The following is a 26,630-nucleotide window of genomic DNA, read 5'->3' as shown; positions in this document are numbered from 1 at the left end:
CATTTTTGGAATAAATGGGGAAATACGAAATGAACATTAGATAATATTATTAAATTAATGTCAAATTTCTTAGGTGTGATAATGTTTATAAGGACAATATCCTTATTGTTAAGAAATTCATGATCCAATATTTAGGAGTAAGGTACCATGATGTCTGAAACCTACAGTCCAATGGTTGGGGGAGGGGAGTGAGAAAGAGTATGTGTGTAGAAAGACAGCAAATGTGAAAAAATGTTAATTACTGGTGAATCCAGGTGAAGGGTATTATATGGTCTTAGTTGTTTTATTATTTTTTCTTTTCTATAGGTTCAACAAATTTCAAAATAGTAGATGTATTTCCTCTGACAATTGTTATTAGCACTATGTCATAATTTATTGCTAATAATTTCAACGTCTTACCCATTCAAAAAATTAGGTTTAATTTTCTCCCTCTCTAGAAGCACGACAACAGTGATGAAGCCTCCCCATGACAGACTGCAGAGGCTCTGGAATCAGCCAATCTATGAATAAATAGCACTGTCGTTTATGAGTTCTATGATCTTGCACCCAGTTTCTTTGGAAATTTGGGACATTCCATACCTCTTAAGTTTATTCTGGGAATAGGAGAACTGCCAAGAACAGAATAAGTAAATGATAAGGAGAATAATACCCACCACAACTCTTAACTGCTATTTCATTTTAAGATGCTAAGTTTTTGTTTTAAGCTTCCTGGAATGAAAAATCATAAAAACCTACAGGAACAGAGTAATACGTTATATTTTATAAGAAAATGATTTCAAATACCTAGCCATTAGAGACAAGTTTTTGGTTGGTTTGTTTGTTCGTTTTTTAATTAATTAATTTATTTAGGATGCACCGGGTCTTAGTTGCGGCATGTGGGATCTTCGTTGCGGCATGTTTAGTTGCAGCATGCGGTATCATTAGTTGTGGCACGCATGTGGGATCTAGTTTCCCAACTAGGCATATAACCCGGGCCCCCTGCATTGGGAGCGCAGAGTTTTACCCCCTGGACCACCAGGGAAGTCCCTGTTTGTTTGTTTGTTTTTAAATCACAGAGGTATATCTCAACTTCTTCAAGACAACTTTTACCAGATTTGGTAAAAAATCATCTGATTTTAAGTGCAGACATAAACTACGATGTAAGAAAAGCTAGATGTGGTGCAAGCATGTGAGTACCTCTCCTGGCTTTACACTGTGTGTTCAGTGAATACATAATAAATGTTAAAAACAGTGTTACAATAATACAGTTGAGCATATATGGAAAGTATGAAAAAAACTAAAATTTTAATAAATATGCACTGAATATAATGCAATTCACTTCACTAATTGAACTCTTCATTTTTTAAAAGTATGATTGAACAGGGAACTCTACTCAGTACTCTGTAATGGCCTATACGGGAAAAGAATCTAAAAAAGAGTGGATATATGTATTTGTGTAACAGATTCACTTTGCTGTACACCTGAAACTAACACAACATTGTAAATCAATTATACACCAATAAAAATTTTTTTTAAAAAGTGTGATTGATATCCTTCAATTTAGGAAGCTCATACTTTTCCCACAGGTGAAACTGAGAATGATATCATGTACAATCAAGGATTAACTATGTTAAGATAATAAAGGTTAGAAGAATTCAGAGAAAAAAGAAATGAATAGGGGACTGCAGTAATAATTTAAAATAGCCACCACCCACTTAGGGCTTTCTATCTTCCAGGCAATGAAGAGGCTTTTAAGACTTTTTAGCAAAGGAAGTGACGTGATGAAAGAGGCTTTTTCTGAAGGCTAATGGAAAGCAGCTCTGTGTACAATGACTCGGTGAAGAGGTAACATCAGGATGATCGGTGAGAGGCTGTCTGAGTAATGCAAGCCTATGTGATGACAACTAGGACCCGGTCAGTAGAAAAGGAGGGGCAGGACTGTACCCCCAATTTAAAAAAAGTTTAAATGTATCATCCATGCTCTGATCTGAAAATACTAAGGTTTTCAGCAAAGCCAAATAAATCTTTTCAAGATTCATTTGCCCCTACTTAGCGACAGAACTATGAGGTGGCTTAGCTATAATAATATAATATATATTATAATAATTTGAAAAAATATGCTAAACAGGAAAGGCCGAGTAGTAGTCTTAGCTACATATTAAAAAACAGAAATTCTCCTCTATTCCCATTCCTAGAAAAAATGGCCTGTAATTTCTCTGTGCTTCTCTTTTTTCAACTCTCCCAAAGTGGAGCAGTTATAATAAAGGTATAACTTCAACAACCTTTATAATGCTATTTGCTTGGGGGGAGGGGGAAAGCCCCAGTACTATTAACACATATTCTAAGTAAATTCTGTAGAATGGTAGCCAAGAAAACTCTCATCAAAGTAAACTGCTGTTCTTCAAATAATAAAAACCTTTATTAAAATACCCCAATAAAAAATCTAATAAACATTTTCTGTTTAACATTTATTCGAGTGCCTTTAAAAACTTACATTCTCGGGCTTTCCTGGTGGCGCAGTGGTTAAGACCCGCCTGCCAATGCACGGGACACGGGTTTGATCCCTGGTCCGGGAAGATCCCACATGCCGCGGAGCAACTAAGCCCGTGTGCCACAACTACTGAAGCCCGTGCACCTAGAGCCTGTGCTCCGCAACAAGAGAGGCCACCGCAATGAGAAGCCCGCACACCGCAACGAAGAGTAGCCCCCGCAAGCCACAACGAGAGAAAGCCTGCAAGTAGCAGCGAAGACCCAACACAGCCAAAAAAATAATTAATTAATTAATTAATTAATTTAAAAAAAATCATATTAAAAAAACCTTATATTCTCATTCTTAAAAATTTAGTATGTTAGAAAAGAGCCATTAAGTGTCTGAGTAAGTTACACCAAAGATTATGAAAAGTACTCAATTTTGAGAGTTACTTATCCTTAAAACAAAAGCCCTCCACAGACAGATCAGGAATTCAACTACTGTACAGAGGTTCTGAAGGGCAGTGGGAATGAAGGGTAAATTCATGTAAATTTCTTAACAGATCTCATTAAACCTAAGTTGGAGTTAAGCAGAGAAGACTAAATTACGTTAGGAAGTATTTAAAAGCTATTTTCCTTTTGAATATAGCAAGAATTTTAAAAATACAAAAACTCCACAAACATGAATTCGTTAAACTTTGATTTAGTATACATAAAACCAGATAATGCTAACAATATCCATGGTAATCTGAACCTCAGCCTGATCGATAAGAAAGCCACTGTAATAGAACTACACCACAACATTTAATCTAGCCATATATTTGTAAATATGCAAACTATTTCAGGGACTTTCACGAAACAGAATTACTTTCTCATGAGAAATAATATGACTTGGTAAAGTCATATTTGAAACTGCCCTTGCTAGTTTTTAAACTAAATATGTTAGTCATTTCTTAAACACATCAAATGTATATAAAACTGGGATGCTACTGGCTGGCTGTGCCCCAGCCCTTCTTTACTCAGGCGCCCTCATCACTGTAACAATAACTTTTTCCTGTATGGAAAAGTTATGCTGTTGATTTACCTTGGAGATATACTGAACAGAAGCAGAGGAACTAAATTTGTAAAAATTTTCAGTTAAATTTGTAAGATTTTACTGAATCAAGTTTGCACACATATGCATGAGTATAAATGGAGGTCATATCTACACTGCAGAGTTTCTGAGATAAAATATATACACAGTACAATCATGGTACACACAACCACCTAAATACACACTAAAACACATGCTACCACCGCAACACTACCACCACCACGATCAACAGTTTTAGAGCACTGTAATGAATATTTTAACTTGATACTGTCCCAATTTAGCAGACTCAAATTTTATTTCTTTTTAGTTTTAATCTACTTTCTCTAAGTTCACTTGTCTAGATGCTAAAAGGTCCAGAATCATGAAATTCAGCTTATGTTGTAATGTTTTTATATGGCAAGGTAAAAAAAGCAAAGTCACTTTAGGACTAGATTCAAAACTAGTCTAGAACTTAACACCAAAAAGCAAGATCCATAAAAGGAAATATTGATAAACTGGACCCTTATCAAAATAAAAAAAACTTTTGCTCTAGAAAAGATTCTGTGAAGAAGATGAAAAGACAAGACTGAAAGAAAATATCTGCAAGACTACATATCCAACAAAGGTCTTGTATCCAGAATATATAAAGAACTCTAAAAATCCAACAGTAAAAAACACAAAGAATTCAATTAGAAAATAAGCAAAAGACACCAACAGACATTTCACCAAAGAGGATATACATACGGCAAATAAGCATGTGAAAAGATGTTTGAGGGCTTCCCTGGTGGCGCAGTGGTTAAGAATCCGCCTGCCAATGCAGGGGACGTGAGTTCGAGCCCTGGCCCGGGAAGATCCCAAATGCCGAGGAGCAACTAAGCCCGTGCGCCACAACTACTGAGCCTGCGCTCTAGAGCCTGTGAGCCACAACTACTGAGCCCGCATGCCACAACTACTGAAGCCTGCATGCCTAGAGCCCATGCTCTGCCACAAGAGAAGCCACCACAATGAGAAGCCTGCACACCACAATGAAGAGTAGCCCCCGCTTGCCGCAACTAGAGAAAGTCCATGCTTTCGAAGACCCAACGAAGACCCAACTCAGCCAAAAATAAATAAATAAATTAAATTAATTAATTAATTAATAATTTTAAAAAGATATTTGACACGTCATTAGCCACTAAGGAAATGCAAATTAAAACCACAATACAACATCACTACACACCTACCCGCATGTCTAAAATAAAAAATGGTAATAATACCAAATGCTGGTGAGCATGTGGAGAAACGAGATCTCTCGTACTATTGCTAGTACAAATGTAAAATGGTTCAGCTCTTATGGAAAAGGGTAAGGTAGTTTCTTACAAAACTAAACATACATTTACCATATGACCCAGCAATTGTACTCTTGAGTACTCCCAGAGAAGCACAAACTTATGTTCTCAAAAAAATTGTACACAAGTGTTCATAGTAAAAACAATCCCAATGTCTTTCAACAGGTGAATGGTTAAATGGTGGTATATCTATACCACAGAATACTACTCAGTAATAATAATGTAAAAACCTATTAATACATGCCACAAATTGTATGGAGTGCAAGGGAATTACACTATGTGTAAAAAATCCAATCTCAAAAGCTTATGTACTGTATGATTATACTTATGTAACATTAGTAAAATGATAAAATTTTAGAAATGGGGAACAAACTGGTAGTTGCCAGATGTCAGGGAAAGGTGAAAGTGAGGTTGGAGGCTGAGCTATAAAAGGGTAGCCTTTGTGTTGGAACAAAACTAATGAAATATGAATAAAGTTTGTGGATTGTATCAACGTCACTTTCCCTGGCTATAATATTTTACTATAGTTATAGAAGATGTCACCAGTGGGGGGGAACTGGGTGAAGAGTATGTATAGAGATGTTTCTGTATCATTTGTTACAACTCCATGTGAAGATTATACATGTTAATTTATGAAAAGCATTTAGAAGAATGCCTAGTGCACATTTAATTGCTCAGTAAGTGCTGTTACTGTTCTTATTAAGCACGACTTGACAGTCAAAAGAAATTTATTAAACACTAACATGTATTTTATATTGAGTTGTAATATAAAATATGGATGATAAGAAGATATACTAATCTTGTCATCACACTGTTACTACATAGCATTAGGGCTGATTTTGTCGTTTTGGTAATATCTATTGTATCAATATAATGGGTTAGAAATGTTAGTTTGTTGAAAATGACAAATTACAGCTGGACACATTTGGTTCACAGACCAAGGAGTTAGTGACCTTAAAGAGGAAAGAGTCATATCCAATAGGAAAAGGAGATTCTATTCACTGAAACAAAGAGATTAAAAGTTATGAAAGAGAAAAACATAAAAATTCAGAAAGGATGCAACCTAAAAGATGCCCAGTAGATGCATGATGATTCACTTGTTTATGAAACTTACAAATGCCCTTAATTAAAAGGCTGGGGGGGGGTCTCCTACTGATACAGCAGGCAGTACCTCATGATGACAAGGGACCCCGTTTGTTAGACCTGCTTGGATAGAATCATCCCAGTAGTAGTACCCAGGTTCAGGATCTCTGATCTGACTCGCTGTAAACTGAATCCATAATATTTGGTCCAGTGAGCCTTAGACTGGTATTCTAAGCCCTTGGTTGGGCTGAAGAAATAAATATTATGTTGAAACTTTATATATGTGGTATTTCTCCAGGTACAGCAACAAGTTTTTTTGGTTTGTTTGTTTGTTTTTAAATTTTATTTATTTATTTATTTATTTATTTATGGCTGTGTTGGGTCTTCGTTTCTGTACGAGGGCCTTCCCCAGTTGCGGCAAGCGGGGGCCACTCTTCATCGTGGTGCGCAGGCCTCTCACCATCGCGGCCTCTCCTGCTGCGGAGCACAGGCTCCAGACGTGCAGGCTCAGCAATTGTGGCTCACGGGCCCAGTCGCTCCGCGGCACGTGGGATCTTCCCAGACCAGGGCTCGAACCCGTGTCCCCTGCATTGGCAGGCAGACTCTCAACCACTGTGCCACCAGGGAAGCCCCCAGCAACAAGTTTTGATATCATCAGCTACTTTGTATGTTTTGCTTTTAAGTCCTATGAAAGAGTCAGGATAATTGGTTTACTATATTTGTAAATAAAATTTGATTTACAAGACTTGCTTAAGTATATCAAAGGAGTTCACTTGTTAGGTTTTTAGATTTTTTTAAAAAAATCAGCTATACTGAACTATAACTGGAATTAGCAATGCCTACTTATTAATAGAGAATGTAATTAGATTTATTTCATTAACTATATAGATAGTACTATGTGTTTTAGAAGAATAAATATGGAAAAGGAATAAATTATAAAAATATCAAGAAGTGAAAAAAATTGCTCTGATTTTTATGCAAACCTACTATATTTATAACTAGCATAAATTGAACTGAAAGACATTGGAAACACTAGATTTTATAAGTCCAATAAAACATATATAACTGTAAAGTTACTTCCAATATTAAAAACTCCACCAACTAGGGCCATCAAAATCAGTGCATTTTCACTTGACACAATTTTAAAATAACTAAATTTACTACATTTTAAAAGCTTTACATAATAAGTAGTGAAGCCTTCATTATTGCCAAAATGGTGACATGATGAACACCAATAAAACTTTCCTTATATCCGTAGAAAAAAACCACAATATAATACTTTACTTTTGAGAATCATGTGGCCACTGATATTCCATTAATCCTTGTAATGTGACAGGCATTACAAGGATATAAAGATAAATAAATTGCAACAAAGAATATTACATTTATTTCCTGTCAATGTTTTTTTAAAAAAAGGATTTGAGATTGCTTATAGCAAAAGCACACATATAATAACAACAAAAACTATTAACACATCTTTGTCTTGGATAGAATGATCCCATCTCTTATATGCAGAATCCAAAAAATAAAAACAACAAACCAACAAACCAAGCTCACTGATCCAGAGAACAGATCAGTGGTTGCCAGAGGCGGGGAGTATGGGCGTGGGAGGATTGGGTGAACTGTTTTTGTTTTTAGTTTACAGAAATTGAATGAGGGAAAAAAGGGACTAATCCTGCTACAGTCTATAACATAAATTAAAATTGGAAGAGATTGGAGAATTGGGGAGTCTCTTTGGTTTGCTTGAGAAATAATGAGGATAAGAACTTGTGTGGTGGCAAAGAAAATGGAGAGAGTGGATATAAGGGATGTGGATAGATTGTGTGATCTGAAAATAGATTTGTTTCCTTAATTCATTCGTTTATTCTTACTTTAATTCACCTCTTTTACTGTATCAGACAGTTGTTAAAGGTATTCAGCAGAAAATGAGCAGGGTTACTCCCCTCACAAAGCTCTCTGACCAGCCCTGAGTAGCTCTCCTTTAATCCAGTAACTCAAAAATTAGTCCCACCCCCTAAGAGTGCTCACAGCCTCCATCCAGAAACATTCCCTCCACATCCTTTCAAATTCTGCTTCCTAGCCTGTTCCCAAATCTCCCAGTTTCTGATCACATCTTCTTTTCCTGACTATGATTCCACTTCACCCCATTGGCAGCTCTCATCTCTGGCTTCTTAGATGCACTTCCTACTTCCTATTTTTAGAGAGTTAGGCTGATTTCATGTGCTTTGGGTAAATTCTTGCCTAGTCCAGTGAAGCCCTGTGGTCTTGGCAAGTAGGCACAGTCCTCATGGCTGTCTCCCCACCGGCCCCCAAACAGCCCAGACCCAGACAGTCAAGAGTCCAGCCACAACACAACACAACACAACAAAACAAACAAACAAAAAGAATTATCCCAGTAGTAGTACCCACGTCCAGGATCTCTAACAACCAGAGGGCAGGGGTAAATATATCAGAAATCTTCATTCATTAAACATTTGTTGAGCACTTATGAAGGTATCACTTGTGCTAGTAGATACAAAGATGAACAATGCACACATAAACGAATAATTGTAACAGTGTTAAGTGATAACAGAAATATGTACAAAGTGCTATGAGAAAATTTAAAAGCCCAAGCATAAACTTTTTAACTCTGGACTTTTTGGCAGCTAGAGCAAAAACAAAAGTAAAAACCAAACAAACAAACATCAAACAAAAAACTGGTTACATAATTTCATTTTATAAGTGTGCAAGATATACCAGTAGGTTCAAAGTAAAATATGCTAAGTGTGGTAGAATGTAATGTATTAAATAAAATTGTAGGGAGTTTCCAAAGAAGATGAAAACAAAGGAGAGAATATAGGTCTTCCAGTTTCCAACTTGAAATGGAGAATTTTTTTTAAAAACAGAGAAAGAGACAAGGCTATTTCAGGCAGAGTACAGCACCAATCCTTCCCTTTCATATGCCCCTCCCCACTAAAATATTCAGAGGCAGATGGAATATAACAGTACCTGTGAGAAATTAGTGGATAAGGGGAGCAAAGTGGCCTACAGATTTAGCACATAAAGCGTGGAATGTCAAATGCACTGAATTACCAAGGGCTTGGTTGGAATCCCAACTCACAACACAACTGACTAGGTACCTAAGGCAAATTACATCAATCTTTGGGAGTCTGTTTCTAAATTTGAAAAATGGGAATAATATATATTTTTGAATGACTGTTGTAACAATTAAATAAGATGAGATACACAAAACACCTAGTGCAACAGGTGTTTTAACAATGATTAATTCCTTTCATTTCTCCCTTTAAAACCACGGTTAAATCTGGACCAAAGAAAGGTAACACTATCTAGTCTTTACAGAACCAAAAACAGAGAGAATAAAAAATAATTGGCATTCAACCATGAGTTGTTCCCTTTGAAGTCTTGTTCATTAGAATAAATATGTGGCACAAAGAAAAAGAAAATAGGGGTTTACAGAGGATATGCTGACAGACTTTACCAACAATGACACATGATATGTGCTTCAAACTGTCACATGCATATCTGGCCTTAGATATATTCATGCATGTCAAATTTTGCATCACATGCTTTTCAAAAGAAGCCTCATGTTAAAATTAGCTTAAGAATATACACAATTACAATACCTCATTAAGTAAAAAGAACAGGCCATTTTCAAATGAATGCTTTTAGACCTTTACAGTAAACAGTCCTTCTGGTGGTGGGAAGTAGGGGGACAGGGAGGACAGCGGGAGGGGGGAGTCTGTGCCACTTAATCAGACTACTTTTATCCTTTATGTAGGGAAATGGGAGACTTGAAAATAAGCACTTTCTGTAGTTATGCTACCAGAGTCTGAAGTCCACTTTTAATATTCCCGACAACTCTGAAAAATAATAATTAACATTTGAAAAGCTGTCATTATTATAGTCAGGGACACTTAATCCTCAAAGCAGCAGTGTCTTAATTGAGACTATGATTAAATGAAAGCACCCATCAGAATTATATCCACACATCTGGTTTGAAGTTTGTTTTGTCTTATTTAAATTGTTATATTTATTATATTTCTGCCTAGACAATACCAAATATATTTTGCCGCATAAATAATTAAAGGCAAATTTTCTTCAAATACAGGCAACAGTTTGTGTCGTCCTCATATCCTTTCACTGAATAAAATGTGTTACAGGGAAGTACCATATCCCTCTTACTCAAGATTGAGATCAATTTGATGCTGTTTATGAGCTAATTTATAAAACAAGTTATATGGCTTTAAAGTGTTTTATTTGAAATTATTAGTAGAGTGGCCAACTGAGAAGCTTCCTATAAAAGTGCTAGGATTGATGTGTTTAAGTAATAATTATCTTAATTCTTCTAAGGTTTCTCTGGAAAGATTTCAAAACCATACCTGGGGAATCATAGTTTAAATTTCATTATCTATAAGAGCTTTAAAATATCTTTTCTAATTTTACCTAAAAGCCAAACTAAAAGGTAGGCTACTACAAGAGTAATGTAATTAATAAACTGTTTTTGACTAAAGAATCAAAGGATACTTTTATATACAGATTATTTCTATCTTTACAGTATAATTACATAAAATAACTATGCAGCACTTTTAATTTGTACAAATATAGAAATCCAAGTAGCAAGAAGAAACATCTGGGTAAAAGAGGTTGTGTTGACCTCAGAATTAAAATTCTGTTCTCTTGATGTCCTGTCAAGTGTCTTATCCACTAGAAAAGTGTTTCTAAACTTGGGCCAGGAGCTAGTGAAGCTCTACAAGATCCTCAGTCCTCTCAGCAAGGTCTGTAGGTTTTACAGTGGATGCTAAATAAAGTTTATAATATGGGAATGTTGATATTTTTGTTTCTGATACAAATAATTTAAAAAAATTATCCTACTGAAGTATCATCAAAAGCAGATTTCATAAATTCTTGTGAATTTTTTACAAGTAGCAAATAAAAACTAGTGATAAATATTTCACAGATCTCACTGTTGAAAGTAATCTGCTGATTAAGAAATTCAAAAAACATAGCCCGTGACTACTCTAAAAAACATATGAAGAAAAACAATGTAGTAAAACTATAAAACTCTTGAAAGAAAACATAGAAGGAAATCTTTATGGCTTCGGATTTGGCAAGGCAACCTGAAAGCACAAGCAACCAAAGAAAAAATAAGCTGAATTTAATCAAAATTAAAAATCTCTGTATTTCAAAGGACACTATTAAGAAAATGAAAATAAAATCTACGGTATGGGAGAAAATATATGCAAATCATATATCTGATAAGGAATTAGTGTCTAGAAGATATAAAGAGCTCTTATAATTCAGTAATAAAAAGACAACCCAACTAAAAAAGAACAAAGGTTTTGAAGATATTTCTCCTAAGATAACATACAAATGACCACTAAACATATGAAAAGATGTTTAACATCATTAGTAATTAGGGAAGTGAAACCTGAGACCAAAATGATATACCCCTTCATACCCACTAAGACGGCTATAATTAAAATGATAGAAAATAACAAGTGCTGGCAAGGATGTAGACAAATTGGAACCCTCGTACTCAGCTAGCGAAATGTAAAATGGTGCACATGCTTTGGAAAACAGTCTGGCAGTTCCTCAAAAGATTAAACATAGAATTATCACATAACCCAGCAACTCCACTCTTAAGTATCTACCCAAGAGAACTGAAAGTATATGTCCACACAAAAACTAGTACATCATTGTCTACAGAAACGTTTATCCATAATAGCCAAAATGTAGAAACAATCCAAATAACCATCAATTGGTGAATAGATAAACAAGATGTGATATCTCCAAACAGTGGAATATTACTTGGCCATAAAAAGGAATGTACTGAAACATGCTACAACATTGATGAACCATGGAAATATAATGAAAGTGAAAGAAGCCAGACACAAAAGGCCATATACTTTTAAGATTCCATTTACACAAAATGTTCAGAATAGGCAAATCCATAGAGAGACAGAGAGAGAAAGTAGATTAGTGGTTGCCATGAACTGGAGGTGAGGGGGAATTTGTCATGGGCTGGAAGGAAGGAAGGAAGAATGAGTGACTGCTAATCAGGTATGGGGTCTTTTGGGGGTGATAAAAGTGTTCTGAAATTACATAACAGTGATGGTTGCACCAACTTTGTGAATATTCTTAAAAAAATCAATGAACAGTACACTTTAAAAGGGTGAACTTTAGGACTTCCCTGGCAGCTCAGTGGTTAAGACTGCACTTCTGCTGCAGGGGGCCTGGGTTTGATCCCTGGTTGGGGAACTAAGATTCCGCATGCCATGCGGCACAGCCAAAAGAAAAAAAAAAGGGGTGAACTTTATGATATCAAAGTTATACCTTAATAAAGCTATTATTAAAAAGAAAACATAATTTAAAAAGTCCTCAAATGGGTGGGCAGTGGGGGGGAGTCCTTCTGGGGTGATAATTCAGATTCATCATAGTTTCATTTACAACTATTCATCAAACCATGTTTGTTTCATGAGTTCTTAAAAAACAATAATTATACCACCCCCACAAATTTAAAAATTGTAAAGTCAAGAGTTTCCAAACAATAAGGATCAGAGAAATATCCCTGTCTTCATCAATTCAGAAAAATTGTAAGTTTTTCTTTAAAAAGTTGTATAGCATCGTGCCGATTTTAAAGTTGCCTGTGGGAATTTAAATAACTCTGCCTTAATTTGTTTAACTCATTTAAAATCATGTTCTGATGCTTAAAATGAAGCCCGAAAGTTTTGAAATTATAAAACCTAGTTTAAAGCGTGCGTGCGTGGCGGGGGGGCTTACTAAAATGAATTCAGAATTTAATAATAAAGGGTTATATAAAACAGAATTAATCTATCTTACCAAATAGCGTGTCTGGATCATAAAAAATGTCCTTATTGATCAACTGTTGCCCAGCTTGTAGACTCATTACGTCTATTATTTCTGAGCTTTCCCAGAACCCACTCCACCAGTCAGGGTAGGAGAGGAACTCCTCATCTACCTACTTCCTTCCTACTAGCTTGGAACCTCTGATTCCAGCCCACACTGCTGAGACCCGAATGGAGAGGCGGGACTCTGCAATAAGAGGGGCTCTTCCTCTCACAGATTCTTGACTTAGAATCTAGAATGGTAAAGGAACGATATTCTAAGTGCAGGTTAGGCTTTACAGTACCAATATCATAGTTGAATTTCATTACTAATTATGTAGCTTATCCTAGGAATTTTTTTTACTTATAATACAAGTCCTATCTCCTTTACAGATTCAAATTTTTGGAACACAATATATGAAGAAAGGACTGTCTACAGAATCCAAAGTAGGCTAATATATCCCATCAGAATTTTAGTTCAAGATAATTTTCCAATACCACCAATTCAGCAAGTCAGAATTGCAGGTTTCTTTCCACAATGGGAGTTATAAAATAGCATAAACATTTTGCTATTTAGTACACTGAAGTGGTGATATTTCAAATAAGGGTCTAAGAGGACCATAGACAGCAAAGATTAATTCTTGTGTAACTTAAGTGACAGTCTATCCAGCTGAGAAATGGAAGACTGTGGTGAGGCAGAAGAGAACAAACTGTGGCTAAAAGCTATTATCACAACACTTATGAATAGTTATCAGCTGAACTACAAAATGGGTGAAAGAGTGTGTATTTCAACTTAAAATATAGTTCTTTATTTAAGGAATTTTATTTATTGTTCCAAAAGCAGATCATTATTCCCCAGAATTAATTACAATTAAAGGAAGCCTTCTTTACACAGAACATAAATTACTATATTATTTAATGTGGACATTGTTAAAACATTCTGAAGTAATAAATCTATTCAATTATATGTGATATGACTCAGGAAGGCATGGAAGTAAAAAAGTTTTTAAAACGATAATGTGTTAGAGGGAAGAGCAAATTTGTTAGTTCTACTCCATTAAGGATTCCTTAAGCAACGTAAAAACCAGAGTTCTAGTTATACTTTGATGTGCAGATCCTTTTGAAAGCTACTCTACTCTGTTTTATATGAAGCATCTGTAGCTAAAATGAACACCTAGTGAAGAGTACGAATGCTGCATTACACAAGCAGACGTCAGAACTGTCCCAAGCTGATTCTAAAGAACTACTTCAAACATGTATGCAGTCAGAAATTAGCTGTGGCTTACTTCTTAGAAGTAACAGATAATTACCCTCATCATGATGAAAAGGATTTTAAATGTAAGCTAATAGAGGTATTTTTCCTTTAGTAAAACTCCGCTTTTAAAAGTAAACTTCAAAACTTTAATTAAAATAGGAAATGCTTATTACATAGTAAAACTTCTCAGATTAGTGAGGCAGAGAAAAGGAGGGGCTCTGTAAAAGAAGAAGGTGGGACAGAAAGATGAAGAAAAAGAGAAATGGAGGAGGAAAAGAAAAGAAAGTAAGGAAAGACTAAAAGAACAGAAGTGCCGGCTGAAATACATTATTTCTTTCAAATTTTAAACTAGCAGGAGAACTTCTTTCTTCTCATATACATGAAATAACCAACGTTTCTCTTATCTATGCTTTGAAATATCTAGACAAACAGAAATCCAATGTATTATGTATTCTTAACATTTTGAGTCTTTAGTTTTGAAGACATGTTATTTCTTAGTATGTTTATTTTCTACATTTGAAACGTAATATCCATTTACACGAATGTTTTGAAGACAGATTTAATATGGTGTAAAATATGGTTAATGAAGTTCAATAATAAGTAACATATTAGTTTGACTTCTCAAAGTTTTGTGCACATTAACTCAGCCACACATCTAATATACAAATCACTCATCAGTGAATTCAATAATCATTTGAAATCCTCAGCTTACTAATTCATACAATTTCACAATTGTATGAATTTTACTTCATACAATTTCAAAAATTGTATGAATTTTACAATTCATACGATTTTAATTAATTTAAGTCGTGTACATAACTGTGTCACAACATAACAGATAGGTGACTTTCATGAAAAGATCACACCCAAGGTAGACATATGGTCTACTCATATATGGTTTCCAAATGTAGATCCAATCCTGTTGAACTTAATTGTGATCAAGACTCATCACTCCATTGTTAGAGAGCCCTCCCTATCCACTACCCACTCTAAGCAACACACTTCAAACAGTGGCTCTTTGAACCAGCATTGACATTCCTTTACATTTATAAGGTTTTTTGAAACAGACCTTTGAGAGATACATCCTGTTTGAGACAAGATATAGTCTATAAAATGTTCCCAAGGCATCAAAAGATAATGCAATTGACTGTTTAGTATAGTTTAGATTATATTTCTTAACTGAGAATTAACATTTTAATATATCACAATCGATCTGCAAAAGGAGCAACTTGCCTAGCCAACAATTTAGAAATTTCAAATATGTATATATCAAGATCTGCATCTATATGTAATAGCAATACAATTGATGCATGCATCAATATATCTACACATATATCTCTGTATTTACATGATCTCCTTAGTACTTGTCTTATTATTATAAACAACCTGCATGGATCATGAAGCAAAAATATATAAACCCCCACAAAACCTTGAAAATTAAAAACAAAATTAAAAAAAAAAAAAAAATGGGTATGACCCAACAACTAAGACACAAACTTCATCAAAGAGTAATACCAGGATATAAAATGCCAAACAAAATGTTCTAGGTTCAGGCCAGAAATAAAGAATAAGATATTAGCCTGTGTATTTTTAGATTGGTTTTTCCTTCTAATATTCCTAAATAATCACACATACATTACCTACTTGAAATTATTAGTAAGTAGTTATTTTAAAAGTATGAGTAATTAGACCAAAAGCAATTCTCATATTTACCCAAAAGAAGGAACCACTACTAAGAATCAAAGCCTAGTAATTCTGTTCTTAACGGACAGGTGTTGTGTGTTCTGGCCTGTTATATGAAAATCATTTATGAGAAGAACAGGAAAAAAAAAATCAGAAGGTAGTTTTCACTATTGGAATAGATAAGTGATTAAGCAAATTTTCTTACACCATGAAATTGTCAATAGATTAAATGATCACCCTATAGGGCATCATTTCTGGATGTTGGCATTCCTGAGATGGAAAGGGACTGAAAGAAAAATGTGATAATGACACAAACACACACAGATGATATGGGTAGTAGAAAACTTTTTGAAGGAAAAAAACATTCTTTAGACAGGGACTGAGCTTAACATCTGCCAAGACCTCATTAGGCCAGCAGTAAATCAGGAAACTAAAACCCATGTCAGTTAGAAAAAGATGGGAAGGCTGTAAATCAACCCATTAAAGCAGCAGCTGACCATCCTAAGGTGTAGGTTATCCATGGCATACGGTTGTCAATTCCTCCAAGAAACTCAAATATTAACTGTAATATGAGGTGCCTTAATAAATAAATAATAATAATAAACCAAGGAGTAAACTGGAATTGAAAATATTTTCTTAAAAGAGTTATACACCAAGATCTTATTTTGTGATATAAATACTATTGAATACTTAGGTATGAAACAACTCTATTTTCATTTTAGCCAAATTATAATTTTTTATGTCATCTCACAGTTAACCCAAGCTTTTTTCAAATTTCAAACTAACTGGAGTTCAACTTATTTTTACCATATCTACTCATATTCTCAAAGAGTGTTAAATAAAGGAGAGTTGAAATTATCAAAAGAGAATGAAAAAGAAAATACACACAAATAATTGATAGTAATGTCAATTTTTACATATATTAGAATACCATAATAAAATATAAGCATGTTATTAAACTAAGAATTTTTTTATGGAGGGATCTAAAATATAATTTTTAGTGAAATAATTAAGACCATCTTATCAAAATTTGTCTATCTTTTTTAAATGAGGTATTTAATCTTTCAGTTCTTAAAATTACCCCATAGTACTACATGCTTAAGCAGGAGAGTGAAGTTCATTCTATTCCTAAATTTAAGAGTTTATGCTTTAATGTGATCACTAAAAATCGCTTAATTGGTAATTGGAAAAAGAACATTCTGTAAATAAAAGAGAAAGAAAACTGCACAACTTTAGCTATCTGTTTCAATCTCTTCACACTAAAGGGAGGATGTCATGTTTTTACTTTCTGTCCATGCATTTTCTCTATTAGAAGAAGAAGAAGAAGAAAAAAAGGACTGAAGGCAGGAAGCAACAGAAAGGGTGGAGTAATAAGTAGCCTGATGTGTGTAAAAACTGGAAAACAGTCTCAAATGGAAAGTTGTGATAGAAAGGAGTAAGAAAATAAAAGTAATGAACTCAACAATGTATCAAAGGAATAGTGATTAAGAGTGAGAGCTTTGGAGCCAGACTGCCTGGGCTCAAACCCCAGCTCTTCCACCTCCTGAGTGACCCTAGGCAATTTTCAATAACCAACCAATTACTTCATCCATACAATAGGGACAGTACCAGCATATGTCCCAGAGGACTCTAGTGAGAAGTAAATGAACTAATACATGTAAAGTAGTATTTCAAATAGTACCTGGCACACAAAGTACTCAGTAAATGTTAGCTATTATTGGTGTTTCTCTATAGCTTACTTTAATTACCAGCAATGTTTTTTATTCTTGAAAATATTAAATGAAACAATGACCTAGCTTAGTGTAACAAATTAGTAATAAGAAAATGTTGACTTCATTTAATAATAACTTTAGTACTTTGGGATAATACTATTAATTTGCATATTTTAACTTCTTTAACAATAAATTAGGGGCAACATTTGCCATTATATTATCTGTGTTGTTTTGGAATTAATAAACGAAGCAAATTTTTAAGAAGCTCTAATATATATCCAACGCCTTAAAGACAAAACAGCAAATTATCTGCATCAAAAAGTTCCCATTCTTATACAAGACAATTTTTAAAAAATATACCCACCGGGCTTCCCTGGTGGCGCAGTGGTTGAGACTCTGCCTGCCAGTGCAGGGGACACGGGTTCGAGCCCTTGTCTGGGAAGATCCCACATGCCGCGGAGCAACTGGGCCCGTGAGCCACAACTACTGAGCCTGCGCGTCTGGAGCCTGTGCTCCGCAACAAGAGAGGCCGCGATGAAGAGTGGCCCCCACTCGCCGCAACTAGGGAAAACCCTCGCACAGAAACGAAGACCCAACACAGCCAAAAAAAATAAATTAATTAATTAAAAAAAAAAAAAAAAAAAGGAGATGCTTGTTTAAAAAAAAAAAAAAAAAAAAACCACAGATTGCTAGATTCATCCCTAATGTAAAAAAAAAAAAAAAAAAATATACCCACCAAATAAGCTCATAATTAATAGTTGCTTTCATTTTTCAAAAATCCACATAGGAAGCAATTTAAGACTAAAACAATCCCAGAGAGTAGTAGCTAGCTTATTTAGCAAGGGCAATCAAAATCTGCTGTGTTGGGCTGCCCCCTACAGGCCTCAATTTACCAATTTCTTTTAAAAGGTGTCTAAGGGAATATCATTAGAATCTTACATTAAGAATACTAATTAATTCTAAAGCAAAGTATTATTCATTCATTCATTCTAGCAGGAAACAGTCTCTGAGAAACCTCTATAGAGATCCAGAGAGAAATGAAACAATTCCTCGACCTCCAGTAATTCACAGGTTACATCTTACAGAGAAATCACAGACTTCAACAGATCCATGGTGAAATACTGCAAAATAGCTTAAGAAATGTCTATATTACAATGCTGCATGTAGAAAAAGAACCAGGCTGGAAATCCAAGACTCAAGTTCTACTCTTGTCTCTGCCATTAAGTATCCAGTTGAACATCTGGGCAAGAGTTTTGTGCAAGCTTTCTAAAATTAGGGGGCTGAATTAGATGATTCCTAAGGTTTCCTCCTAATGTATAATTACATTTGCCATAATAAGAGGCAGAAGGGAATGTTTTAAAACAAAATTCAGAGAAAGAAGAAATAATTTCTACATGGTATGAAGAGTTGGGGCACATATGGAGAAATCAAGAAAGACTTCTTGGGGGAAGTGACATTTGAGCTGAGTTAAGAGGCATTCTGGGAATAGGGGCTATTCCTAGCAGGAGTGAACAGAGTAAGAAAATAAAAATATCAAGCATGTTTTGGGGAACAATACATGATGTTATTTGGTAGGAGTCTAGCTTTGTTTCATGAAAATCAAATTAACAGTAACTGAAATTAGTGCAAATGGCAAGAAAGTGATAAATGCAAATGGTTCTGGTACTGTACAATTCTAAGAAACTAATCAAAAGAGATTCCAAGGTATTTTGTCTAGAAAATTGAAAGAAAGTGGTAAAGAAATAGGGAACTGAAACAGAAAGAGTAGGTTATGTGAGTACTTGGCAGTAATGAGTAATAGATTTTGGGGACCAGACAGAGCCTCACAGAGAAGACTACACTAAGACCAGAAATATATTGATAAATGGAGTGAACTATTTGTTACATATGTTACAGTAGTCATAGGGGGTATGGCAATCCCTATCATCACTGATAAAAAATTCACAGCAATAAAATCTAATAATAATTACAGCAAATAATTTGCAAATTATTTCCTATGTGCCAGGCATAATATCAAAAAGTATTACATTTAATTTTCATTAACAACCCTATGATATATTATTATCCCTATTCTACAAATGATAAAATTGAGGTCCAGAGATGTGAAGTGAATGCCCCAAATCACAGCTAATTGGGATATAATTGCCTAAATGAAACTTCTCCATCTTAACCACTTGGTATATTAATGAAAGTTACAGATTCAATTCCTACAAATTTTTCAAAGTTCTTTACTGGAGAGCCTATGTAGAAAAAAAAATCCAAAATAATCAAGGATATACAACTTTTAGAAAAAGTAATAATCATCTATCATTTATAGCAATATTCATGTTCTTAAGCAATATACTAAGTTAAAATTTTTGTATTTAGAAATAATTAGAAAGAACAGATTTAAAAAAAAAAAACCTTAGAAAACTTCTCAGTCTTTATTCTCTTCCCCAAATTTCTACAAAATCCACCTATCTAAATTTGGAGGTTAAGAATTATTAGAAGTGGTGGTGTCATCAGTAATGGTGGAGCAAGGACTTCAAATATCCTATCTTCCATAAATGCAATGAGAACACTGGCAAAAACTGTGAGAGACAATTATTAATTTTTAAAACTTCCCACAAAGAAACACCCAGAACCAGATGGCTTCCCAGGTGAATTCTACCAATTATTTCAAGATTTAACACGAACCCTTCACAAACTCTTCCAAAAACTAGAAGAGGGAACACTACCCAACTCATTCTGAAGCCAGTATTACCCGGATATCAAAACCAGATGAAGACATACAAGATAAGAATACTAGAGACCAACAATCGTTATGAATATAGACACAAAATCCTCAACAAGAAACCAGCAAACTTGGACTTCCCTGGTGGCACAGTGGTTAAGAATCCGCCTGCCAATGCAAGGGACATGGGTTCGAGCCCTGGTCCAGGAAGATCGCACATGCCATGGAGCAACTAAGCCTGTGCGCCACAACTACTGAGCTTGCGTGCCTAGAGCCTGCGAGCCACAACTACTGAGCTTGCGTGCTGCAACTACGGAAGCCCACGCGCTTAGAGCCTGTGCTCCGCAACAAGAGAAGCCACCGCAATGAGAAGCCGGCGCACAGCAATGAAGAGTAGCCCCTGCTCGCCGCAACTAAAGACTATGCACAGCAACAAAGACCCAAAGCAGCCAAAAATTTTAAAAAGTTAATAAATTAAAAAAAAAAAAAAAGAAAGAAAGAAAGAAACCAGCAAACCAAACCCAGCTACATATGTTATATAATCTGACTGACTGGTATCTATCCCAGGAATATGAGGTTGGTTCAACAAAGAAAATCAAGCAATGCAATACATCATATTAATAGAATAAAGGGGGAAAACCCACATAAGAACCTGAATAGACAAAGAAAAAGCACCTGACAAAATCCAACACCCTTTCATGATAAAAATACTCAACAAGATATAGGGAACTCAATCTTATAAAGGGCATATAAGAGAAACTTACAGGCTAACATCATACTCAATAATGAAAGACTGTAAGCTTTCTTCCCCCTTAAGATCAGGAATAAAACAAGGATGTCTGCTTTTGCCACTTTTATTTTGACTCTGTACTGGAGGTTCTAGTCAGGGAAATGAGGCAGGAAAAAGAAGTAAAAGGCGTTCGAACTGGAAAGGAAGAAGTAAAACTATCTCCATTTGTAGTGACATGACCTTCTATACGGAAAATTCTAAGGAAGCAGCAAAAAAAACCCCAAAAATACCCCCCAAAACTGTTAGAAGTAAGAAACAAGTTCAATGAGGCTACTGGATACAAGATCAATATACAAAAAAATCAATACTATTTATACACACTAGCAATAAAAAGTCCAAAAACAATAATAAAAACTGAATCAAAAAGAAAAAATTACATAGGAATAAATTTAACAAAAGAAGTGGGCAACTTGTACACTGAAAACTACAAAACATCACTGAATACCTACATATATGGGAAAAAATCCTGTGTTCACTGATTGGAAGACTTAATATTGTTTGTTAAGATAGCAATACTCCAGGGAACTCCCTGGCAGTCCAGTGGTTAGGACATGGGCTTTCACTGCTCTGGGCCCAGGTTCGATCCCTGGTCAGGGAACTAAGAACCTGCAAGCTGCGTGGTGCAGCCAAAAAGAAAAAAAAGATAGCAATATTCCAAAAATTGATCTACATATTGAATACAATTCCTATCAAAATCCCAACTGTCTTTTTTTTGGTAGAAACTGAAAAGCTGATCCTAGTATTCATATGGAAATGCAAAAGATCCAGAACAGCCAAAATAATCTTGAAAAAAAGAACAAAGATGGAGGACTCACACCTCTTGATTTCAAAACTTACTACACAAAGCTACAGAATTCAAGAATAGACATATAATCAGTGGAATAGAATTGAGACTCTAGATACAAATCCACACATTGTGGACAACTAATTTTCAACAAGAGTGCTAAGACAATCCAACGAGAGAAAGAGAAGTCTTTTCAACAAATCATGCTGGGAGAACTGGAATATCTACATACAAAAGAATGAAGTTGGACCCCTTTACCTTGCACCATATACAAAAAATTAACTCAAAATGGATCAAACACCTAAATGAAAGAACCAAAACTATAAAACTTTAGAAGAAAACATAAGAGGAAATCTTCATCATTTCTTATTAGGCAAGGTTTTCTTAGATATGATAACATAAAAGCATAAGTAAAAACAACAAAAAGAACTGGACTTCATCAGAACTAAAAACTTCTGTGTTTCAAAGGCCATGACCATGAAAGTAAAAAGACAGCCCACAGAATGGAAGTAACTATTTATAAAGCATATATCTAGTAAAGGTCTAGGATCCAGAACATATAAAGAACTTTTACAACTCAACAATGAAAAGACAACCCAATTTAAAAATAAGCAAAGAAGAGACATTTTTTCTAAGAAGATATACAAACCGTCAGTAAGCACATAAAAAGACGCTCAACACCATTAGTCATTAGGGAAATGCAAATCAAAATCATAATGAAATACCCCTTCATATCCACTTAGGATAACTAATCAAAACGATGTACAATAACAAGTGTTGGAAGGGACATGGAGAAACTGAAACCCTCATTCATTGCTGGTGGGAATGTAAAATGGTGCAACCGATTTGGAAAACAATATGGCGGTTCCTCAAAAGGCTCAATGTGGAGTTATCATATGACCCACCAGTTCCACTCCTAGGTATATACTCAGGAAAAGTGAAAACATATGCCCACCCCCAAATTTGTACATAAATGTTCATAGGAGCTTTCTTCATAACAGCCCTAAAGTGGAAACCACCCAAATATTCATCAACCCGATGAATGGTTAAACAAAATGTGATGTATCCATACAATGGGATGTTACTTAGTTAAAAAAAGGATGAGGTACTACATGCTACAAGACAGATGAACCTTGAAAATATTATGCCACATGAAAGAAGGCAGACACAAAAAGACACATATGATATGATTCCATTTATATGTCCATGTAGCACATCCACAGAAAGAGAAAGTAAATTAGTAGTTGTCAGGGGGAGGAGGGAAGAGAAGTGACTACTAATGGGTGATATGATTCCATTTATATGTCCATATAGCACATCCACAGAAACAGAAAGTAAATTAGTAGTTGCCAGGGGCCAGGGAGAGGAGGGAAAAGAAGTGACTACTAATGGGTATGGAGTTTCTTTTTGAGGTGATGAAAATGTTTTGAAAGTAGATAGTGGTGATGGCTGCACAACTGTGAAATACTAAAACCGTACACTTTAAAGGGGTGAATTTTATGGATGTGAATTATATCTCAAAAAAATAACCCACTAGAATATTTGATCCTAAAATTTTGTGATATGGAACCACAAAAGACCCTGAATAGCCAAAGCAATCTTAAGAAGAACAAAGCTGGAGGCATCACACCCCCTGACTTCAAACTGTATAACAAAGCTATGGTAATCAAAACAATATAGTACTGGCAAAAAAACAGACACATTGAACAATGGAATAGAATAGAGAGCCCAGAAATAAATCCACAGATATGTATATGGTCAATTAATTTATGACAAAGGCACCAAGAATATACAATGGGGAAAGGATAATCTCTTCAATAAATGGTGTTGGGAAAACTGAACAGCCACATGCAAAAGAATGAAACTGGACCACTCTCTCATACCATTCACAAAAATTAACTCAAAATGGATTAAAGACTTGAATGTAAGACCTGAAACCATAAAACTCTTAGAAGAAAACAGTAAGCTTGTAGATATCAGTAAATGGTAAGAAAAGTGGTAAGCTCCTTGACATGGTCTTGCAAATAATTTTTTGGATCTGACTCCAAAAGCAAAGGCAACAAATCCAAAAAGAAAAGAATGCTGGACTCTATTTCTTTAATCCTTTAAACTCAAATCAGTGCTCCAAATTAATTCTTCATTAATTGAACCAACCTATGCCTGTAAAACATTAGTCTCATATCCAACTGCTAAAGTCTCAATAAACATTCATCTTCTTGCAAAAAAGATATCCCTTTATAATATGGGCACATGTATATACTACACAGAGATAGATTTGCACTCTAGTCCCTGCTCCACTGCTCACTAGCTTTGTGTCTTTTATCTGGTCATTAACTTCCACCTTAAAAAAAGACAATAGTATTTGTTCTGTCCTCACAAAGCTGTTGCGAAGATCAAATGAGGTAGCGTGAAGGTATTTTACAAAATATAAAGTGCTAAACAAATAGGATTTATTATTATTATATATCTCATATAGTTCTGTTCTACTTTAGGGCAATAGTAGAGAATGATAGTTTACTCAACAGAAAATCCAGCCCAGAATTCTGTAGTAAAAATATATGGTATGAATGTTACAGTCTAATTTACTATGAGACCAGAATGACCACCACCTTCATAGATAATGAGACCTTCCTTAGTTTGTTATACAGTTTGTGTATTTAGTGAGCACCTATTATGTGTATGGCATTGTGATGAACACAAAGATATAAGCACAGTACAGAGGCTCAACTTCTTCTCTGCGTTTACTAAAGAAGGAATTCTCCTTAGCTGTTTAATAAATGTTTAAAATATTCTGACCAACCTAAATGTCCATCGACAGATGAATGGATAAAGAAGATGTGGCACATATATATAATGGAATATTACTCAGCCATAAAAAGAAACGAAATTGAGTTATTTGTAGTGAGGTGGATGGACCTAGAGTCTGTCACACAGAGTGAAGCAAGTCAGAAAGAGAAAAACAAATACCATATGATAACACATATATATGGAATCTAAAAAAAAACGATACTGATGAACCTAGTTGCAGGGCAGGAATAAAGAGGTAGACATAGAGAATGGACTTGAGGACATGGTGTGGGAGGGCGAAGCTGGGGCGAAGTGAGAGTAGCATGGACATATATACACTACCGAATGTAAAATAGTTGGCTAGTGGGAAGCAGCAGCACAGCACAGGGAGATCAGCCCGGTGCTTTGCGATGACCTAGAGGGGTGGGATAGGGAGGATGGGAGGGAGGCTCAAGAGGGAGGGGATATGGGGACATGTGTATGCATATGGCTGATTCACTTTGGTGTGCAACAGAAACTAACACAGTATTGTGAAGCAATTATACTCCAATAAAGATCTATTAAAAAAAAAGAGGAAAAAAAATACTCTGGAAAGAAATTAACTTCATAAGCTGACCTTAAATTTATATATAGAAAGCTGAAAATGAATGATATGCCCTCAACTTGCAAGTTATTTATCATTTTATAACTGTTATCTTCACTTGGATCAGAAGTGAAGTTATTTTGAGAACTGAGCATCCATTCTGTACTTTCTTGTCTTTACATATGAGATACAAATCCTGTTTTTAAGCACAGATGTCTTAATATTCATTGTAGCATGTATTGCCACAGCTAGGGTGTGAATTAAGTATTAGACACCTTGCCCCAAGGATTACTACCATATAATTCTTTACATGAAAAAATAGCATAATAACAACTATACATGGAGAGGATTCTGGGAGGATGGAAGCTTAATGCTTCCCCCTCTCCCTTCTACTCCCAAATCTATCTCATGCCCAACACAGTGGCTGGCTCTCCTGAGCTAAAGCACCTATTGGGGTGAGTTGGCAGGGAGGACCTACATGGAGGAGCTACAAACCCTCTGCAATATTCTCCCCTCTGGGTGGACATGAGCCTAAGGACCAACGAGCCTATGTATCCCCAAAGGCTAAGGAAAAAGCTGGGAAAAAAGGCTGAATCCTGCTAGTAACGTTTATTATTCAATACCGTCTTGGCAATGCAATACTAGCAATGTGATAAAGCAAACGAGAAATGGCTGATAAAAATGACAGCAAGAGGTGTTGTTTTTTTGGTTGATGCCATAAATAAATATCTAGACATGGAAATGAAATAAAGAAAAACAAAATCTAAAAAACACCTAGAAATAAATTAAAAAGAAAGGCACAGGGCCTATTTGAGAACATAAAAACAAAATCTGAATAAGAAAGATGTACCTGGGCTTCCCTGGTAGTGCAGTGGTTAAGAATCCGCCTGCCAACGCAGGGGTCATGGGTTCGAGCCCTGGTCCGGGAAGATCCCACATGCCACAGAGCAACTAAGCCCGTGCACCACGACTACTGAGCCTGCGCTCTAGAGCCCACGAACCACAACTACTGAAGCCCACGCGCCTAGAGCCCATGCTCCGAAACAAGAGAAGCCACCACAATGAGAAGCCCGTGCACTGCAAAGAAGACCCAATGCAGCCAAAACCAAAAACAAACAAACAAAAAAGATGTACCATGTTCTTATGTAGGAAGATTTAATGATATAAAAAGGTGAATTCTACCAAAATTAAAACAGAAATGTATTTCCACTTATTAAGCATGAAAAGACTGAAAAAAAGGTAAGGGGTGAATTGCCCCAGCAGATATCAGAAGACTAAAATCAAATAAAAATAATACTGTTATAAGAAAATACAAATAAACCAATGGAATGGTTTGTAAACATTTTTTACAGAAAGATACCATAAAAAATCAAGACAAATTTTATAGTTGTGATTATTTTTTACAAAGTGTTTGACAGAAAAATGGTTAATATCTATAAAAATAATTTTTGTAAAATCAGATAAATAACCCAAAAGAAAAATAAGCAAAATATTTATTTTGCCCCCAACTCTGTGCTCAAGACCAGCAGGCTGTCCTCATGCTTACA

General features: G+C 35.2%; 1 protein-coding gene across 7 annotated transcripts in view; it reads right to left on the bottom strand.

Annotated features, from left to right (window-relative positions):
- The window catches only part of ATG5 (autophagy related 5), a 125,011-nt gene that overhangs the window by 21,488 nt on the left and 76,893 nt on the right, over positions 1–26,630 (bottom strand). The window lies entirely within an intron of this gene.

This window comes from Balaenoptera borealis (genome assembly GCF_965194805.1).
Source record: "Balaenoptera borealis genome assembly, chromosome: 9".
Classification (NCBI taxonomy): domain Eukaryota; kingdom Metazoa; phylum Chordata; class Mammalia; order Artiodactyla; family Balaenopteridae; genus Balaenoptera; species Balaenoptera borealis.
Note: the sequence above shows the minus strand (reverse complement) of the source record. Positions and strands in the feature narration are given on the sequence as shown.